This window comes from Podarcis tiliguerta, assembly GCF_965153285.1.
Source record: "Podarcis tiliguerta genome assembly, chromosome: 5".
NCBI lineage: Eukaryota > Metazoa > Chordata > Lepidosauria > Squamata > Lacertidae > Podarcis > Podarcis tiliguerta.
In genome coordinates, this window is record NC_139538.1 from 81,508,074 (window position 1) to 81,531,059 (window position 22,986).

A 22,986-nucleotide genomic window follows, 5' to 3' on the forward strand; every position below is an offset into this window, starting at 1 on the left:
CTCTATATAATCATGCTGGCTATGTACAAATTACCAGCTTAAAACAGAAAATTTTAGATAGTAAAAACAGTAAAAAAACAGAAAATCGTTAGATAGTAAAATTCATGTTAAATTGCTGTTTTAGGGGTTGTTTTTAAAAGTCTGGAACAGATTAATCCGTTTTGCATTACTTTCTATGGGTAAGCATGCCTTGGTTTTAGAACGTTTTGGTTGTGGAATGAACTTCCGGAACGGATTAAGTTTGAGGAACAAGGTACCATTGTACATAAATCAATTCTTTACACATAAATTCCCATGGTCTTGCCACCTGTTAACAAGAAGGACATGTAACATTTGCTGGAGTCAATGTAATCAAAACTAGAGTTGAATAAATGGCATTAGTTTTCTGTTCCCACAGATAATTGCAGATGCTACTTAATAATAGAAAGACAGTTCTACTACTATCAAGGATCCTGCAGATATTATAATAACATGTGCTCCCCAATCCCCAATCCCTAAATATAATTCTCATTTCTTACTTTAAGAACAGATTTAGACATTGCAGGATAATGACAGAAATATTTTACTGTTCATCCTAAACTATATCCCCAACGAGTAGCTTAAAATATGAGGAATATTTTATGTAACTCATAAAAATGGGGAAAATCTAAATTATACAAGTGATAGAAAGTCACTAAACTACACCATAAACTATGCTAACTACAAGAGGTCTGCACCTATGTCCATCTGTTTTAGGATGGTTTTATTATTTCTAACAGCACAAGAAAGTGTATTTTGAGCTAAAGCAGTTGAACTTCATTGTTACCAAGGGGAAAGTACAGGAGTTCATTTCTTCAGGTAATATAAAGTATGATAACTTAACGGAAAAGAAGGTGATTTTCTTTATCTAAAGAGTAAGAGCTGTTTCCAACTTAAGTTTTTAATTAATGGACCTAAATTAGTCATTGAAGAGTGGTGAAAGAAAAGGAAAAGGAAAAGGAAAAGGAAAAGGAAAAGGAAAAAAGGAAAAGGAAAAGGAAAAGGAAAAGGAAAAGGAAAAGGAAATGCTTCAAAGTGCTTACAGCCTAATTTTTATAGTGGAAGAGATATACTTCAAAGTGAAGAGGCAAAATTAACAAAGAGCCTAAGCCAACACTTCAAATACTTGTTAGTAACTAACTATGTTGAATTCAAATTATTTTGGCTCCCCACCCTGCAAAGTATGGGGCCCTTTTTCATCATTATGTTATGGTGAAGATAAATGTGAATTACAACCAACCATAGACCAATCAATGGAAGCTGATCAGGTCATTTTTTAGGTTCATTCAAGATGAGTCCCATTACCAGCGAAAGAGCTTTGAGTGCTGACAGCAAAAGAAAAAAGCAACCATTCTTGGAATGATAGTGGTCCCACTTAAGGTTCACGCCCACTTCCCCCTAGTTACTCCTGTCACTTCCACGCCTTCCAACATGATCTCTCCGCCACCAAGCCTTCTGTTCAGCCATTTTATCTAATCTCCTTGCCCTTGGACTAATAGGCTGGATACTTCCTCTTGCAGTTCTTCCTCTTCTGGCTGTCCTCCCACCCCAGTTCTTCCCAACTGTTCTCTTCCGAACTGTGTCCCCCAGCAAACCGTTGTTCCAAATCAATACTGCTCTTCTGCTCCTGTGCAGTTTCAGGATCCTGGCCAGGAACAGGGGGAGCATAGCTGTCAACTTATCCCTTTTCTTGTGAGGAATCCTATTCGGAATATGGGAATTTCCCTTAAAAAAGCGAAATGTTGAAAGCTATGAGGGGTAGGGGAGGCTCCCACCATTGTTCATTAGAGCAGTACTCATCAGCCTGGTCTCTGACATCACCTCACGAAGGAAAACATGAACTTGTGAATCTGTTTTAAAGAAATAATGTAAGCTGTTTGGTCGTATATCGCATAAGTCAACACAACCCACAGCACAGATGTTAGAGACACAATAATATTCTCTTCCATGAATTATTGGTTGCTAATGCCAATGAAGTGCTATTTACCTTGCTAGTTCATCTAACTTAAGAGCTTTTTACTTGATGTACCAAAGTGTTTAAAAGTCTTTGAACATTAGAGCACTTTCAGAAATGTGAAGTTTTAACTAGTTCAACTGCAACCTGGAAATGGACAATTTGAAGAGTAAAACGTATTTTAAAATAAATGTGTTCCAACAGAACAGAAACAACTAAAAACAATAGATGGACTACCGTGGTCAGGACGGGAATGGCAGGGGACTGAAGTGTGCCTTCCAAGGGTGACTCCCAATTAGCCAACCATATTTGCAGGGCATCACTATTATGTCTATATTAGGTGGTGGTCAGCTACTTCTGAAGTCTCTTCCACCCCATGCAGGGGCGAAACTAGGATTTATTTCACTTGGGTGAAAGACTCAGTTTGGCATCCCCTGCACATGCATTTGCATATGCAAACATACAGGCTGGGAGCCTCAATGGTGCCCCTCTGGAGGCTGTAAAGGTAAAGGAACCCCTGACCATTAGGTCCAGTCGCAGACAACTCTGGGGTTGCGGCGCTCATCTCGCTTTATTAGCCGAGGGAGCCGGCGTACAGCTTCCGGGTCATGTGGCCAGCATGACTAAGCCACTTCTGGCAAACCAGAGCAGTGCACGGAAACGCCGTTTATCTTCCCGCCAGAGCAGTACCTATTTATCTACTTGCATTTTACGTACTTTTGAACTGCTAGGCGGGCAGGAGCAGGGACCGAACAATGGGAGCTCACCCCCATCGTGGGGATTCAAACTGCCGACCATCCAATCGGCAAGCCGATTTAGACCACAGCGCCACCCGCGTCCCTTTCCCCCTAAATACTACCCCTTTAATGTCTTTTTGGCACTGGGTGAAGATCTTTCTATTCTCCCAGGCCTGTTAACATCTTAATATTATTTAAATTTCACTGAAATTTTGACCCTGATTAATCTGATAATGATTAGTTTTTGCTTGCAGGTGTTTGCTTTCATTTTTATATGATTGTGAGAGGATTCAAATTGTTTCTTGCTGCAGTTGGCTTACTTTATTATGAATTATGATTTCCGCCAAAAATATTTTTTATTATACATTATCTAGAGGCTAATTGCACAAGGTGATTGATAAATATAATAAGAAGGATTATTGTGTGAATCCCATCCATCCAAGAACTAAACTTGATGGATAAAAGGTCTGAACTTTTACATAGTTAATTGAGCACATTTAAAGACAATTATATAATACTGACAGTTTGGGGAAAAACAAACCGCATATGTTCATATGACATATTTGAAAATTTGGGGAATGTTTCAGCCATTGATTTTAATTAAAATGATTTAAACACACTCTGAAAGCAATGGAACAAAGATTATGAGATTGTGCTCATATTTTGATTAATCCTTCATAGCATCATGCCAAATATGTTTAGATTTTCTGATAAAAGCAAGCAATTTCAATTAATCCCCTTCTCTCAAATTTCAGTACTACAAATATTCACTCTCTCAGTTCTCTTTTGCAACTGACCTGGGTGAATCTGATGACATCACACTGTTACGTAGCAAAGTGGCAATACTGTGATGTCAGTAAGGGTAAGGGAGAGAGTGCAATAGGAGAAGAAGACAAGTAAAGGTAACATAAATGAGTAAGGAAGCTTTTTCCTAAGAAGTGTTAGAATATCACCAAAACAGGAGACATTTTTTGGCACTGCTTAAAATGTCACGAATAACAGAATAGTTTCAGCTCAACTCTAGTTGTATATTTATAATTAAGGTGCAATATTTCTCTTTCAGTGTTACCATGGCTTGCAACTAGACAATTTACAATCCGCTACAGATTTGTCTTTATGTGTCCCTCATTTATTTGCTGGCACATGCTAAAATATTTGCTTTTGTCCATCTGGCTCTGCTTTGCTAGAACCCTGACCCTTTACCCTCAGGCATATGCCTACCTGGTGTAATTATCATTTATAAGCACAAATTTGGAATGCCATCAATATATTATTTAAATAATCTTATGCTGCATGATGTACAATATATGGCAAGTGATAAGATGCCAAGCAGTAAATTTCTGGGGTAGCGTGTTAAAAGTGAAAGTTGTTCTTTAACTGCCCTGAGGAAAATAAGATGGCATGTGTTCAAAAGACCAATTTGAAGGTTATCTATTCAGAGTCTGTTATAACAGCATATGGGCATGTTTATAACAGCATATGTGCAAGTGGTATATATATATATATATATGCAGGTTTTGGTGTCCTCGGGTGTCTTCCCGTGTAAAAGTTGGGGTGTCTAGGCGACGTTTCGACGAGGTCTCACTCGTCATCTTCAGGCTGGTGCTTTCGGCTTCTTGTTACTGGAACAGAGCAGGATCTCAGTGTTTGAGTTCCTATAAATACTGTTGAGGAGGTGTGGTGTATAGCCTCCAATGTTCTGGGCAGAGAGGAGGTTCCCAGGCTAGTGTGCCTTTTCTTCTTTTGTTCCTTAATTACTTGAGGGATATCTTGGGTGATTTCTTGAGTGATTTCCTGAATCCCACTTAGGTGGGTCATTAGGTGTGGATTAGTTGCTAAAGCCTTCGTGTCTTGAACTCTTGAACTTTGTGAAGAGTTTTTCTGAGAAGATGGCTGTACTGCACTTGGTTGTGCTCTGGCTTGGCTTCGTGTATAGGGGCGAGCTGTGGTTTTGTGGCCTGTGCCAGCCAGATCTGTGTAGGGATTGCAGGGGGGTGCAGCATCCGGAGGTGCCACCCTGGTTTGGCTACTGGATGGTGTCTGTAATTTATCTGTGGAGAGGGTCTGGGTTTGGGTCTGGTGTGGTTGATTGGTGATGGCGTTCTGTGTGCCTCTGGATCTGGTGTCAGATTTTGTGGGGAGGGCTAATTTCCAGATGTCTGGCAAGCGGGATGTGTCGTCACGCTTGTTCATGTTGTGAGGGTGTTTCTCTATCTCGATGGCTTCCATGATTATTCTCTTGTGGTGATGTTCCATGTTAAAGAGCAATTTGGAATCTGCAAAATTAATTTCGTGTCCTGTTTCTTTCATGTGTTGGAAAAGGGAGGAAGTTTTTTCTTCTTTTTTGACGGCATTCTTGTGTTCTGCGATCCGTGCATTTATTCGTCTGTTTGTTTGTCCAATGTACGTGGCTGGGCAGACTTTGCAGGGTATTTCATAGACCCCTTGGTTTTCCAACTGAATTTTATCCTTGGGGTTTCTGAGGATATTGGCTATTTTTTGGTTGGTGCAAAAGGCTGTTTTGATATTGTGTTTATGGAGGATTTTGCTAATTTTATCTGTAGTGCCCTTGATATAAGGAAGGAGGGCTATGCCATTGTTTTCTTCTGTGTCTTGGTTTTTGGGGGGTGTTTCTTTTTGGATTAGCTTCGTAACCCTGTTTTGCTGGTATCCATTGGCAATTAACACATTTGAGAGATTCTGTAACTCAGTTGTCGCAAGCAAGTTTATTAGATTTGTGAGGTCCATGCCTTTACACAAAATACCATAAAACATTATTAAAAGATAAACAATAAAATTATAGAAATAAGCTAAAATTCATGCCATGCTGTCCCAGCGAAGAAACTACCCAAAAACCCCCGCCTTTCAGGGAAGAAGATACAGCAACAGGTTAGGGGAGCAATGGGAGGGACCTCACCATTTCATCCAGGAACCATACCCTAGTTTTCATAGCCTTCACCACAAAGACCGCTACCACGTGAGAAATCCGTGGATCAGCGTCCACCAATAAAAACTTTACTTGGTCCTCAGAGTTGGCTATTGATTTGGGAATAGTTTGTAACATCACATCCCTGAAGGCCGAATAGATGGGACAATACAACATGTAATGTGTGAGATCCTCTTTGGTTCTCATATGACAAGGACATATACGCTGCTCTACTGGGATTTTTGCATATCTGCCTGACAGATAGGCCGTAGGAATGGTTTGAAAACGGGCCATGGTGAAAGCTCTCCGAAGGGTGGGATTGGTGATATTCGCCAAGTAATTGGCGCAGGTTTTGACTGTTTTCAGACGGGGAAACCAGTGGGAGGACGCTGGGTTCTGTATTTTTGGAACTCAGTTGTCAAGTGGTCTTCGTCAGCCAGGCGTTTGGTTCTGGAGATGAGAGTCTTGGCTACGGAGTTTATTTGTGCAGGGTGGTGGTGTGATTGTGCATGTAAGTAGCGGTTGGTGTGTGTTTTTTTCCGGTAGATAGTGTGTCCTAGGGAGCCATCAGGTTTTTTGTAGATTAGGACGTCAAGGAAGGGAAGTTGGTTGTTGGCTTCTATTTCCATAGTGAATTGTATTTTGGGGTGTAGGCTGTTGAGATGTGTGAGGAAGCTATCCAGTTTTTCCTTCCCGTGTGGCCAAATTACAAAGGTGTCGTCAACATATCTGAGCCAAAGTTTGGGTTTGTGTTCTGACTTGTCTAAAGCATTGGTTTCAAAGTGTTCCATGTACAGGTTAGCGATGACCGGTGAGAGGGGTGATCCCATAGGTGCTCCTTCTATCTGTTTGTATCTTTGTCCATTGTGGATGAAGTACGTGTTGGTTGGGCAGTGGTTGGTCAGGTCCAAGATGTATTCGGGGGGATTGTATTTGTTTTGAATGGCTGTCAAGGCTTCATTAATGGGCACTTGTGTGAAGAGAGATACAACATCGAAGCTCACAAGTAGGTCATTGGGTTGTAGGTTTTGCTTCTTTATTGTTTCTATGAACTGGAAGGAGTTTGGAACGTGTGAAGAGATGGATTCTGCATAGGGCTGAAGTTGCTTGGCGAGAAATTTAGCGAGATTTTGTAGAGGTGAGCCTATGGAGCTGACTATTGGTCTGAGTGGTGTTCCTTCTTTGTGTATCTTGGGGAGGCCGTAGAGTTTGGGGCATCTGGATGATTTTTCTCTGGGGATGATTCTTAGCTGGATTTCTTCACTGATAGGAGAGGCTTTTATTTTGGATTTGGTGGTTTTTTCCAGATAGGTGGTGGGATCTGTTTTTATAGGTTGGTAGGTAGGGTCTTGGAGTAGATTTGATAGTTTTGCTTGGTAGTCCGATGTGTTCATCACAACAGTGGCATTACCTTTGTCTGCTGGGAGAATGATTATGTTGTTGTCTTTCCTCAGGTTGGTGAGTGCTTTCTGTTCTTCTTTGTGTAAATTGCTTCTGGGTGGTTTGCTGGAGCAGAGGATGTTGGTGACTTCAAGTCTGATTTTATTGGCTTCATCTGGATTGATTTTGGTTAGGCTAGCTTCGACTCCGCATATGATGTTTTCCGTGGGGATGCGTCTCGGGGCGACTGCAAAGTTGAAACCTTTGGAGAGTACTTTGGTTTCAGTTGCCTAACCAACACGTACTTCATCCACAATGGACAAAGATACAAACAGATAGAAGGAGCACCTATGGGATCACCCCTCTCACCGGTCATCGCTAACCTGTACATGGAACACTTTGAAACCAATGCTTTAGACAAGTCAGAACACAAACCCAAACTTTGGCTCAGATATGTTGACGACACCTTTGTAATTTGGCCACACGGGAAGGAAAAACTGGATAGCTTCCTCACACATCTCAACAGCCTACACCCCAAAATACAATTCACTATGGAAATAGAAGCCAACAACCAACTTCCCTTCCTTGACGTCCTAATCTACAAAAAACCTGATGGCTCCCTAGGACACACTATCTACCGGAAAAAAACACACACCAACCGCTACTTACATGCACAATCACACCACCACCCTGCACAAATAAACTCCGTAGCCAAGACTCTCATCTCCAGAACCAAACGCCTGGCTGACGAAGACCACTTGACAACTGAGTTACAGAATCTCTCAAATGTGTTAATTGCCAATGGATACCAGCAAAACAGGGTTACGAAGCTAATCCAAAAAGAAACACCCCCCAAAAACCAAGACACAGAAGAAAACAATGGCATAGCCCTCCTTCCTTATATCAAGGGCACTACAGATAAAATTAGCAAAATCCTCCATAAACACAATATCAAAACAGCCTTTTGCACCAACCAAAAAATAGCCAATATCCTCAGAAACCCCAAGGATAAAATTCAGTTGGAAAACCAAGGGGTCTATGAAATACCCTGCAAAGTCTGCCCAGCCACGTACATTGGACAAACAAACAGACGAATAAATGCACGGATCGCAGAACACAAGAATGCCGTCAAAAAAGAAGAAAAAACTTCCTCCCTTTTCCAACACATGAAAGAAACAGGACACGAAATTAATTTTGCAGATTCCAAATTGCTCTTTAACATGGAACATCACCACAAGAGAATAATCATGGAAGCCATCGAGATAGAGAAACACCCTCACAACATGAACAAGCGTGACGACACATCCCGCTTGCCAGACATCTGGAAATTAGCCCTCCCCACAAAATCTGACACCAGATCCAGAGGCACACAGAACGCCATCACCAATCAACCACACCAGACCCAAACCCAGACCCTCTCCACAGATAAATTACAGACACCATCCAGTAGCCAAACCAGGGTGGCACCTCCGGATGCTGCACCCCCCTGCAATCCCTACACAGATCTGGCTGGCACAGGCCACAAAACCACAGCTCGCCCCTATACACGAAGCCAAGCCAGAGCACAACCAAGTGCAGTACAGCCATCTTCTCAGAAAAACTCTTCACAAAGTTCAAGAGTTCAAGACACGAAGGCTTTAGCAACTAATCCACACCTAATGACCCACCTAAGTGGGATTCAGGAAATCACTCAAGAAATCACCCAAGATATCCCTCAAGTAATTAAGGAACAAAAGAAGAAAAGGCACACTAGCCTGGGAACCTCCTCTCTGCCCAGAACATTGGAGGCTATACACCACACCTCCTCAACAGTATTTATAGGAACTCAAACACTGAGATCCTGCTCTGTTCCAGTAACAAGAAGCCGAAAGCACCAGCCTGAAGATGACGAGTGAGACCTCGTCGAAACGTCGCCTAGACACCCCAACTTTTACACGGGAAGACACCCGAGGATACCAAAACCTGCATTCCTGTACCCGTGAAAATCTACGAAAGCATATATATATATATATATACACATTGCAATGGTGTCCAAACAAAACTGAGGTCCATACTAGATGCAGCTTGTGGGATGGGAAATCTTCCAGTTCTTAAATTTTCTATGAGAAATCTTTTGTGTCATAAGTGGCTGCCAACTGCAAGTTCAATGTTAGGCAAGCATGGCGGTTTCAAAGTTTTTAGCATTGTTTACAACATGCAGTTAAAATAAACATACTAAATATAATCACTCTTTAGGACATAGGAAAATTTCCCGACACAAAACTGAAGAATTTCCTATTCAAATTACATTAATTCATATGGGATCTTTTCCTCTGGAAAATGTTCCCATTCAAAATTTTCTGGGAAACTGACATCACTGACTAGATGTGACTGTTATTCACATCTAGAAAAAAGCACTGGGGACATATGGCGTCACTGTAATCTCTGTTTTATTGTTGACAAATACTCCTACTGATTCTGCATCACATTTGCAATAAAAGAAACTCTTTCGCCAAAGCAGCTTTAAAGTCTGCTTCTAGGACAGTTAAGCTCCAGCTCCAAACCACATAGCTCAGTCTAGCTACATTTCTGAATTGAAACTGCAACCCTACCTCTCTGCCCCTCCTACCAGCTAAATTGTGTTATCTTCCAAAGACAGCAAAAATTTGTAGTCATTAGCTCCCAATCAGGGGTCAATCACTTTTACTATTATCAAGAAATCACTTTAGCAGCATCTCTTACAATGGAGAACTTTTTAGGTGCATCTCTGTTAAAATTCATTTTGTTCATTCTGGCCCTGTTCTCCATCTTATCCTGTTTCTATTTTCTAAAGTAGTAGAAAATACCAGTTTGGTGTCCCCTACATATCTGATTTTTTGTAGCTAAATGCTTTACTCCACTTTAATTGCACAAACCAGTATATGACTGAATCCCTCCCACAAAATAGTGATGGTCTGGAGGTGGGAAAAGTTTGTTTTCGTTCCTTAAAGCCACAACGTCTCCCTGAATGAAAAACAGAGAAACTGGCATTTAATGAGATGGAAGCGTTTGTTCCAACAAACCTAGTTTTAAAAGGGGAGGGGGCTTTGTCAAGAGGCCATGATTTGCTTTACAGATCATGTGAAATGCAGAAACAAATGCAGAAATCACACACACACCAAATAATAATTTGTCACCCTGAAAGGCTTGGAGGAAGATTTGAATGTAGCACATCCTTTTTGTTTGCAAGCATGGTGATTTGCCAAGCTACACCTCGCACGCCGCGCTAACCCTAGGGCATTCCAGTCACAAACTCACTTTGATCTCCTGTGCTATTGGATTTCTCTCTCAAAGGGCTCTACCTTTCTTGACAATCCCAGAGGGGGAAAACACGGCAGCACATTCTTTCCCCCATCTACTGCTGCAAAATGAATGTTCCATATGCTTGCTGTAAGCTCAGCCTTGCACCATTATTCCACAAGCTTGTGTGCCTAATGACGACAGCCCCAGGATTCCCAGCTAAAGTTGGGGGAAGGGAACCTAAGCAAATTATGTGGCACGGAGTAACTGGAAGCGAGGCAAATGTTTGTGAATTAAAATTGGTGGTATACCTCACTCTTGACAATGGAAAAGGTTTTACTACTAAAGTGTCTCAATTCAAACATCACACCAAACAAAGTTTGAAGAAGCTTTATAGATATTTTATAGGCATTAACTCAGAAAGAACAGAAACAGGGGATAAACATGTATTTGTTAAGTATTGTTGTTTAAAGTTGTTTAACATTGCAAATAGAAAAAGTCCTGTCTTTTTTCTAGTCTGTATCAACGAAGTTGTCTTTATCGAGATTAGTAAATATTCTTTTTTCATCTTTTCCTTTTTTGTATTTTGCGGTTATGTGTTTGAAATATAGCAATTAATAATTTTTAATTTTTGTTATAAAGTTTAAATATAGTTTAAAATTATGTGTTTGAATTATCAGCTGAAAGAATGGCAGACCAGAACCATAAACCATGGTTTGAAGAGAGCTTGCAAAGTACCAACCATGGATTGATGGTGTGTTAAACCATCATTATGCCCATTGCTCTGGTTTCAGAGGTCACTGCATCTTGAACAAAGTGATGAATTTATGCTGAGTGGACAAAAACAAAAAAACACCACCAAGCCTATACCATGTTTTGCCTGTTGCATAATGGAGTTCTGAATTATAATTAGCTCAAACCAAGACATTTATATGCCATCTTTCAGGTGAATCTTATATAACAGTTTATATAGATATAGTAAACAATAAATTAGTGATGTATAGAAGTGAGAGTTGGACCATAAAGAAGGCTGATCGCCAAAGAATTGATGCTTTTAAATTATGGTGTTGGAGGAGACACTTGAGAGTCCCATGGACTGCAAGAAGATCAAACCTATCCATTCTTAAGGAAATCAGCCCTGAGTGCTCACTGGAAGGACAGATCCTGAAGCTGAGAATCCAATACTTTGGCCACCTCATGAGAAGAGAAGACTCCTTGGAAAAGACCCTGATGTTGGGAAAGATGGAGGGCACAAGGAGAAGGGGATGACAGAGGACGAGATGGTTGGACAGTGTTCTCGAAGCTACCAGCATTTTGACCAAACTGCGGGAGGCAGTGGAAGACAGGAGTGCCTGGTGTGCTCTGGTCCATGGGGTCACGAAGAGTCGGACATGACTACACGACTAAACAACAACAACAAACAAACAAATAAAAATGAAAAACCAATATAATAAAAACTAAAACACAAGCTACAAGCTACAAGGAGAAAAGGTTTTTAAAAGCTAGTTCTCACCTCTGCTTAGAACAAGATGGTTCTGGAGTAAGCCTGTGGCAGCAGCTGAGGGAGAAACAGGCTACCTGATCTAGAACACCAGAACTACATAGTGGGCAGCCTCTCATCCTGTTCTGTCTGAATTGATGTCGGAGCTAAGAAAGAGGAAGCACTCTGTTTCCTCAAAGAAACTCATTCCCTTTGCTTCTGTGTGAAGCACTGTTCTAGGCCAGGCATAGGCAAACTCTGGCCCTCCAGATGTTTGGGATTACAATTCCCATCATCCCTAGCTAACAGGACCAGTGGTCAGGGATGATGGGAATCGTAGTCCCAAGCAACTGGAGGGCCGGAGTTTGCCTATGCCTGTTCTAGGCCCTTGTGAAACACTGTCCTGAAGCTTGGTGATTCTGCTACACCTCTCCACTGGTTCGATAATCCACTCCCAGACTTATGATAAACACCACTGGAGAAAAGGACACAAGGAACAACATTTACACATGCTAATTTATATGTATAAATAAAAATTTCTAAATAATTACTAGAGTTTAAAGTTTGTAGAAGGCAAAATAATTAATTCCCACCCAAATCACCTCAAATAAATTCTTCAGTGAATTTGAACTTCAGATCACCCCACATCAGTTCCTCTTCAATGAATTTACTTTACCATTTAAGTTTGCATTATGCAAATTGAAGCCTCAGGTCTGCCATGGGAAAATAAGGGTACACCATCACATACTGTTTCCCAGAGGCATTTGAGACTTCAATTTGTGTAACCCAGCAGCAGCCTGGCAGCACAGTGAGATGCCAACTTGCCTTTGGGTTAACAGTAAACCGCCCTGTGACCTTCGGGTATTGGGCAGTGTATAAGTTGAATTAAAAATGAATGAATGAATGAATGAATGAATGAATGAATGATAGACCACCCTCCGGCTACCTTGCTATAGACAGAACTGGAATCAGGCATACAGGAAAGAAGACAGCAACCTGGGCAGCCCTTGAAATAATGGAGTGTCCAGTATGAAAGAGGATACCAGGTCACCCTTGCTGGGCCTGAACTCTGGTGGGAATTTAAGCTTGGCTCTTTTTTCAATGGGCGGGGTCGAACTCCTGAGCTTTGTTTCCCAAACTTTACAACTGCAAGCCCAAGCACCACCATTAGTCTTAACTAAGCTTATTACTTGACTCAGTTGAAAAATCAGGTGCATACACAAACCTTGAGAATAATATGGTATCTGGCATCACTTTGGGTGCACCCTCAATTTGGATATCCTACACTCTCTGCCTCACCTCCCCAACACTATTTAGTGTTGCTTCTCTTCACCCTGGAATCTCCCGTCCAAGTTAACTTTAGTTGCCACATTTATTAATGATAAACTCTTATGACTCATGGACTTCCTTCTGATGAGTTGTGTTAGCTTCAATAAATGAAAAGGGGGGGATGGAATAAAGTTTTAGACTGGATTAACTACAGTGTGGCATGTCATTGTGTTAGAAATCAAGAGTTCTTTTGTCCTATGTCATTAAAGCTGCTCTCATTAATTGGTAACTGACAGTGCTTTATTCTACTTAGAAAAGAAGAGTAGGAAAGATGTTTCCAGACATTTGTGACAGAATTTCTTAGCTCTTACTGCTAAAAGTACAAAAGAAATATAACCTGAGCAGATTATATTAGATTGACACTGTTTACTCAAATGAGTTTTCTGTTTGCTTTGATCATATGTATTTCCTCCACCCTTTGCCTTGAGTACCCATTCTAAAAAAGGTAAAACAGTCTCTTGGGTAAGACTTAAAGGCAGAGGACTAGGTGTTTCTTCTCATCTTACACCATGAACTGCCCATGTTCTGGTGGCTGTTGCAGGAATTTATGTATAGGTTTTGGGGGGGGGGGTTTGCCCCTCCAGCAGATATCATGCACCAAAACCAGCACAATCGCTTTTGTGACTTTTGTGATTTGTCGCCACAAAACACCCCATCACAGTTTCTTCCTATCTGTACAAAGGGCCTTTGCTTCATGATAACAAATGTAACAATTCACTGATAAACATATCTATGTACTGGCTCACTGGGAAAACTTCAGAAATTCATGTAGACATGTGAGCTCAGCTACTCAGCAGCCCCTCTGCCTGAGTGATAATTCCTGGCCTCCTGATACCTGAGTGCCAGACAGGTAGCCATTCCAGAAATAACAAACCCAGTTGAAGACAAAAGGGTGTGATTAACTTGGCTGGGAAACAGGGAAATGTAAATATTTTTTTTGTTACACTTGACGGGTGTTTGGTGGAGGGAAAGGAGAACCATGGGGCAGAGTCCAGGATGCTCAGATTACTGCCACCAGACCTCCCCTTTCATGTTGTAACCGTGATGTATAAGTGATGTAGTTGGGGGGGTATAACATGGGGATTAGCAGCTAATAAAAGTTTGGGGGCTCTTTTGTTTGGGGCTTCCATCTTGTTCCACCTTGTGGAAGGTGGGAGTTCTGTCGTGACAGTCTTCAATAAAGACCAAGCCTACTGGCTGCTGTTTTGCTCTGGTCTTCCTGGCTGGTGTCCTTGTTTTTTTGTCCAAGGGAGCCCTCAGATTTCTCCGTTAACATGCCTAATCATACAAAAATGCTCCAAAGGTTAACATTTCAAATGAAATACATGCACCTGTCCCCCTACAATACAAGCTAAACATCAAACACCTGTTAAGAAAAATGAACTGTACAGGCGACATGGGGAATAAAACTGGAATTGCTTAATGAAGAGCAGTTCCTTGATGAAAATTAAATTTTGCAGGAATAATTGATTACAGTCTAAACACAAGTGGAAAATGGGATTTAGACTAGAGACAGGTGGCAGTTTGTTCAGAGAGTCGAAGGAAGTATGATGCAGCATTCCATTCCATTGGTGTGTACACTCAGATGTGTCCACCCTCCACCCCTACCAGTTGTTTCTGGCCAAATGGGTTTTGTAAGTGCTAGAAAAATGTGCAAAACTGGTAAACAGATATGATAGCGAGATGAATGATATATACCTCGGGCAAACATGGTTCTATTGTGCTCCTTCAAGGTGAGAGAGCTGGTGTAGCATCATAGGGAGAGAGACAAATCAAAAAGCCCCTGGTTCAAATCTCAACTACCATATTTTTTGCTCTATAAGACTCACTTTTTCCCTCCTAAAAAGTAAGGGGAAATGTGTGCGCGTCTTATGGAGCAAATGCGGGCTGCACAGCTATCCCAGAAGCCAGAACAGCAAGAGCTCTTGTTCTGGCTTCTGAGATTCAGAATATTTTTTTTCTTGTTTTCCTCTTCCAAAAACTAGGTGCATCTTATGGTCTGGTGCGTCTTATAGGTCAGAGAATATGGTATGTCATGAACTCACTAAGTAGTCTTAGGCATGACATACTCTCTTAGGCCCAATCCTCCATCTACAGTATGGGGGAAAATAATAGTGACCTACCTCACAGTGCAGTTTTAATGGATTACAGGCACGGTATACATTTTAAGCAGTGCTGAATTCTTTCAAATATTTTCCAGATACTCTTAAATGGTCTACTGCTGTTTTCTTGTAGTGTCATCATCTTATTTCCCCTTCCCATTTCACCCCTCCCCTCTGAACTGGGTATTTTAGTTTGCATTTAATATAAGATGGTCCAAGGACCAACTGGTAAGGAATGTTGTTTTTTAAAAAATAAAAATAAAATACAGCACAACACAGCTTTGAAGACAGGATGGATAAAAAGGACTTTAAGAAAGAACATTATGTTATGAAAACTGGGCAGAGGGGTGGGAAGCTCCTCATCTTCTGTTGACTCCATCAAAAAATTCACCCTTAAAGCAAAAGACACCCCCCCCCCCTTAATATGGGATGCTCTGGATTTTATCTCACTCAGATCACAAACCAAGACATCCCCACCTAAGATACCCAAAGCTCGATGACAGGATTTGTCCATAACATTTTCCTTGCTCACATATCCCTAGTGTCAGTGTTTTATTAATTCTTAATGAAAGGCAAGGTTTTAGTGTCTACTATGGGAGAGAGGAAGAGAAAAAGAGAGATATTAGTAGGGACTATGCTAGATTATTTAGTCCAATGCAAGGGTTGCCCAAGACATTCTGGTGGCTAACATTTTAGCTAGCATGGAATATAATTCACTGGGATGTTTTCTTGTGCAAATCTCGTGGAAATGAATGGCAGAACTACAACTCTACCACTATTTTCTATTCTTCCTCTGAAGGGAAGAGATGGGAACCTGGACTATGCAATCAACTAGTAGGGATCAGAAAAGGGTGCCACGCACAAATCCATCTATCTTTACATTGTACCTTTTTGTTATGTTTTAATTAGTGTAAGCTGCTCTGGGAGCCACACTTCACTGAAAAGTGGGGTATAATAAATAAATAAAACATTTATTAAATACTTAAAATCAAGATTGAGTGTTAAGTAGCCTTAGGTATAAGATGTAATAAAAGATCAAAAAAACACCCCAACATTCATAAATGTGTATAAAACCATTACCAGGACATCAGACAGAAATCAAAGAAATCATGACCATCTCTCTCTCACAGGCTTTTAGTACTGTGTAATAGAAGGAACAGAAAGCAGAACTAACCCCCCTCCCCTTGAACAGCAGGATGAAAATCGAACCCTTGAAAATTGAAAAGTGGAAGATGCCAGAAGAGATTCTTCAATGTCTCAGCTATTTACCAGAGAGATCTTTTCTCATTTGCTGATGGCTTTGGCAGACCTGGTTTTGTCACCAGTCACTCTGTACTTGGCTTAATTATGCAGCAGCCCAACAGAAAATTTTCTTTCTGATCACATAAATCACCTTGCTTTGACACCAAGCTCAATAGGGGCTGCTAGAACAATACTGCAAGAGCTATCGACTCCATCTCTCAAGTCCACAAGGTGTATCATTTAGCCAAGAGTGATAATTAGACGCAGAATATACTGAAAACTGTCAATAGGCATGTCAATAGAGGGACTCTTAGATCTAACATCCAGCAAATCAATGGTGGTTTTCAGCTATAAAATCAAGAAAATGATAGCTTTCAAATGAATGGTGGAAGGAAACACAAGGCTCCTTGGGGAGGAATAAAACAGCTCAATTTTCCCTCACTGAGTGGCTCTCCAACTGCCGCACTCAATGAAAAAGGTCACAGAACATTACAGAAAAAATATCTCTGAAACAAGATGTACAACAACACTGGGACATGACATGAGGTACAAGCATGCTACAAAGGCCTGTATATCTCTGACCTGACAGCATTAAAGCACAGATCAGCAGATGCCAGACAAGACAGGAACTGAAAGACAATGATTGATCTATGCAGAGGAAAATATGATTCTTATGTCCTGATCAAGTATCTGTTTGGGCAGATCGTACACACAGGATTCCGACTCTACTGCATGTGCAATCCTTGGTGCCAAGCCTAACATTTTAAGGAAGTATCACAAAGTTCTCACAGAAGATACACACAATGCTTTTGGATGCTTCTGACACAATATCTCTCTCCTGTCCCCCTCCCAACCCTGATGCCCTTACAAAGGCAATCAGGCCCAATTCAAAAGTGAAACATAAAAATAAATTTATAAATACCCATGGGGCATTCCATGCATAGTGTTTACTTGACCCTCAGTTGCTATGCAGACACTTAGCGTGTGAATATGACATCAGTTCAAGTCAAGGATTCTGACATGCTAAAACTGTATGCATAGGAGAGCCAACTCAGTTTAGACAAGATTAAATAACCACATGGAATAGCTCTTTCTTTCTTTCTTTTGGCATTGGTGAAGAAGAAGAAGAGTTTGAATTTGATATCCCGCTTTATCACTACCTGAAGGAGTCTCAAAGCGGCTAACATTCTCCTTTCCCTTCCTCCCCCACAACAAACACTCTGTGAGGTGAGTGGGGCTGAGAGACTTCAAAGAAGGGTGACTAGCCCAAGGTCACCCAGCAGCTGCATGCGGAGGAGCGGAGACGCGATCCCGGTTCACCAGATTACGAGTCTGCCGCTCTTAACCACTACACCACGCTGGCTCCCTCTTTCACTGGAATGAAAACATTCCTCTCCACCCAGACCTTTGCAGTGTTATACTGTAAACCACCCTGTGATCCTTGGATGAAGGGCTGTTTATAAATTTAATAAATAAATAAATAGAAACTCTGTGTATTCTGTACTAAAAGTCTAATCTTATAGGCAATCCTATGATTACATGTATTTTTTATTGAGTATTATTATGTGAATATATTTCTACACTAGAAATTTTTGAAAATTATAAAGTCTTGAATGTATTGATGTGCAAGAAATACCATGTTTACTGTCTCTCAGCAAAATATAATCTGTCACTTTTGCTACTTGTGTAAGGCTTCGGATCTTGCTTGGCCATTCTTCCAACTGAGGTAAGCAATGCTTTTGTTACAATTAATATAACACAAGGTAACCCATAATGCGCCTTTCAAACTACTCTGCCAAAATAGCCCAACAAATTATTTGATATACTCTTCAGGTAAAGCATGCTAATCAATTAGGCTATCACATGAAAAACTACCTTTATAGCACTGGAGATAGATATGCAATGTCACTGAAATATTTAATGACCTGGTGCAGAATATGAATCTGTCCAGCTGCTAATGGTCAGTTGCACTGAAGAGCTATTTGTTTGAAACACTGTGCATATGTATAATTTGTGTGTGTGTGTGTGTACACACACACACACATAGCTAAATTACAAATTGAGCATAATTTCCTCCAGAGGTTCTCCTGCAACCAAAGCCAGCTGTTTTATAGTTGTGGGCACTCCCTTTCATCTGTGGTTGTGAACTATTTAATCCGACCACCCAATATATCTTTTGTATCTGGGTCCATTCTCCCTGTTGTTTCTTGCAAACTTTTAACATGGTTGTTATCCTCCATCCAGCTCTAAAATTCACCCTTATTTCTTGGTGTTTCTATTTGGAAAACGAAGGGATGCTGAATTTTCAAGGGGCTATGGCTGATGCCGGGAACTACAATTCTCAAAGGGCTCTACAATGAGGTGTGCATGCACAGCACTATCAGCATGCATGTGTCAATATTACAACCTGAAGAAGAGCTTTCCTCCTCTAACATTCACAGGAAAAGTGTGTATATATTGAGTAGCAATGTCAGAGAATTCCATCAGAAATGGAAACAGGAACAGAAATTGCTGCAGTTTGCAAGTTCACCCAAGTTCAGGTATGGAAATCACACAAGTAAATACAAACAGTATCCAATATCACTGTTTCTTTAGTCCACAAACATTGTGTAGATGTTATTTTCTGCATTGTCTTTGGCATATGTCTTCCATTGAAAATTGATTCTGTAATTAATTGCATTAGTTTCAGCCATAGCAGATAGCAAGATGAACCATGTATATTTTAGCAGAAGCCGAACTGTAGTGAAACAGAAACAGCACTGATTGCAACAAACAGAGGATGGGATGGAAATTGCTGCCTCCTGGCATTTGTAATCTTGAGACAAAACTTTAAATGAGTCAAGGAGAGATCACCCATCAATGGAGACAGATACTAGCAACAAAGATTTCTGAAGTGCCAGTATACCACTGATTGACTATCCTGGACCCTGGACCTCTTTTTGGTTAGAGCAGCCCAGAAAAGTTTAAACAAACTTTCTCCCTTCTTAATTCCACCCCCCCCAATTTATTTTAATAATTAAAGTCTTAAAAGAAACTTAACATCATGAAAAATAGCAGATATTTATGTGCTATTTTTATTTATGTGCTATTTACTAAGAAAGAGATGTAATGCTCTTTTAAAAATTGTTTTTGAGGGGGTGTGGACAGAGTGTTTTCATATGCAACTATTGTATACAAGAAAGATGAGAGAGATGCTCTTGTACTCTATTAGTGCAAAGCTGTGTATTCACCAAAGTTACCAAATAAAATGAACAGCCGTTTCTAAAAGGAAAAAAAAAAAAGTAACAGCATTTTCCTTTGGGGCGACATTATTTTCATGCCTTTAATAAATACTTAACTGCACATCTGCACAGCTTGGAGAGGCTTGATCTTGTGCGTTAACTATTACTAACAAGCCCCAGCTTTTCCTGGGTGAATAAATGCAGACTTATTAATTAATGTACTTAACAGTTTAAGTGGGATAGAAAAATATACTTTATTTTTAACTATGCAACAGACTTTATCTGATTATTTTTCTTTAAATCTGAAAAATGCAGCAACTTTAAATGGAATATGAATTGAACACAAAATCTGTTAAAGTATAATCATGAAATTGCTTTTATAGGTTGACTGTGCTTGCTTCTATAAAAATAACAAATAAACCAATAAACATAAAGTCTGGGGGAGAAACATTTTACATATCACACTTATAAGCTTGGTAGCTCATGTTCTATTAAGGAGTTGATCAGAGGCACTATTATAAATTTCAGATGAGGAAATGAAAATTCCTACCATTGTATATGATCACCTTGAGAAATTTATGAATGAGGGGAAGGAAGGAAGGAAGGAAGGAAGGAAGGAAGGAAGAAAGAATGATTTGGCAAAGGTGGTCAAGTTAACTGACCAATTCAAAAGCACTGGATCACTCTAATATTCCAGGTTAAATTGCAAAAAAATACTAATTAAATTAAATTAAATTAAATTAAAACACTAGTATATTTGAATAGCGTTTGGTCAATTGCTTTGTGTTCCCCCCTCCCCACCAAAGCTCTCTACCATTAGGTAGAATAAGGCAGCTGTCTCAGGCAGCTGGTTTTAGGTGTCATAAAAGGGCAGAAAATTGTTCGCTATTTAATTTAATCTTATTTGGAATTTTTACTGCCAGGGAGCGGAAGAGGCACTTGTGTGAGTTTCTGCCTCAGGTACCAAAATAACTTTAATAGTCTTAGGTACTGTGCAACTTGACTTGAGTGGGGGCACCATTTGCTGCTCCTCCTTCTCAAGGCAGCCCTGCTTTTTCATTGCACTACTGTATCCATAGTAGCATTACCAACACAAATCAGTCACCCATTTTTTTGCAAAGGGATCATGCCTTTGGCATGCATACCCTATTTATTCAGACAAACTAATTGTCTTTTAGAAACTGTCGTTAAAAATAGTCACTCAAGATGTCAAAGCAATAAATTTCAGAGTTACCATACGTAATAAAACTACAGAACATGCTTTTGTCTCATATCTGCACACTCTTCCCATTAATATTTGAAAATGGCTTGTCTTTGAGGACAGGTGTTTTGCAACACTTGTAGCGTACAGTTCACATTACTTGGCCAGCAGCTCCAAAGCTTTCAATGGTCTGGTGGCAAACAGATCCTTACAATTATATGCTGTGGTACTCCTCCCTTACTGTTCAGATTACTTCGGGCTTCTCTAACTCTTAGCAGGAATACTTACCAAGTACTCTGCTTTTTGCACCATATGATAGTGGTTTCCACTATCTCCAATCTCTAGGTGATAGCAGCACTGATAATAACACTGAGCATCAGGGCATCTTGTGGATGTTTTCCTTCACAGACTGCACATTGCCAAATAGAAGCATAGAGAATTATGAAAAGAAAAACAAAGTATTGCCTAGTTAAGGGTGGAAGAGTAAGTGTAATAACTAAGGCCACTTTCTATCATGTTACTGCACGCTGCCCAAACTCTAAATGAAAAGTATAGTTGCTACAAATCACCAGTTTACCACATTGCTCTTCCTACACCCATGTCTTTCTCATGAGAGGGTATAAATGCATATGTCCACAAATGCATGCCATATTCACATTTTTCATGGCTTAAATGTACCTATTTTAGTAAATAGATATTATGCCACATCATGCCTTTGTATAATACCACATTTCATGACATTGCAGTGAGTTACAAGTAGCTATACCACCCTATACCTAAGCTGTTGGTTGGCATGCTAGTTTTAGAGATCAAGTTACAGATTGACACAGTTGCAGGGGGGAATTACACACTACCTTGGCGTGCATGTGTTCCTAAAACTATGTTTGCCAAAGTAATGTGAATGCAGGGGGCATTGTAGAAGACAATCCACGGACAGGAGACAACATTTAATCCTTCCAACACCCACCAACTCTTCCATGCAGATGCCTGAGAGGCCACTTTCTTCCAAACTGGGCTTATTTCCAGTCTTGCAGCCCAGCTGTGGGTGGGTGGGAAACAAGTAAAAAAGTATTGAATGGGAGACAGCTGCAGAGGAGCACCAGTGGCTGGGGAAAAGGTTAAGCAGCTCTCTACTGCCCACTAATTCTCCCCAAAGAAGGCTTCACCCCTAAATTAGCATTACAAGGCAAACCTAGAGATTGGAATCCCATGTCTGACTAATAAAGTGTGAATTGCTGCCCTTAAATTCAGGGTTTTACAACAATTTCATCAACCCCCCAAATAGACATAAAGCATCTCTTCTATACTTTGAAAAAATATCACTCCAATAAGTGCTTTTAAAACATATCGCAGCTATGATGGAGACAATCTGAATAAAGTAGTCATTAGAGGACAGAATGCAAGGTAGACAATGGCTTAGCGAGTGACAAAACCATTGCACTAATAAACAGGGCTTTCAATATGTAAGATTTAATGATTTGGGGGTGCATGTGGTTTGCTTTTAAACCTAGAAATATGCATCTATTATATCAGCATGCAATCGCATTATTAAAACGTACGCCTGACATTTGTCATAAGCTTCTGCTGATTAAGTTAAATTATATCACCAGTGTCTAATTCCTCTAAACTTCATTTCTTCCGCAGCTCATAAAAATATGTTATATGTTCATCATTTGAATTTCACATGCATAATGGTAATAGTAACAACAATAAAAAGACTTCATTAGCAGAACAATATATGCTAAGATCCTATGTAATTTTCATGTTCTTAACGGCAACTGTGTGAATTCGGGATACACCTAAAATATTGTATATTAATTTCAATATGGTTAATAACCTCCCTGACAAGAATCCCACTAATTTACTCTTCACTGACAATGTTAAAAGAAAATGATTTATGCAGATCAATCACCTAACTCATCAAGTCATGCGCTGACAGCCAGCCTTCATCATTGCTATTTAAAAGGCATGGCTGACAGCAAAGACAGACTCTTTGATTAAGGGCTCTGTCTGGCTAACCTTTTATTTGAAGAATGATTGCTGCTGAGTGACAAATACTTTTCCATTCATTTAAAGGCAAAGATATTGACATTCAAATTCTTGATGTCTACACTGAGCAGATGCCACTGTTGGCAAGT

At 40.2% G+C, this 22,986-nt stretch overlaps 1 protein-coding gene across 2 annotated transcripts in view; it reads right to left on the minus strand.

Moving 5' to 3' along the window:
- Positions 1-22,986, minus strand: part of LRMDA (leucine rich melanocyte differentiation associated) — a 740,402-nt gene that overhangs the window by 472,853 nt on the left and 244,563 nt on the right. The gene's annotated exons all lie outside the window — the stretch shown is intronic.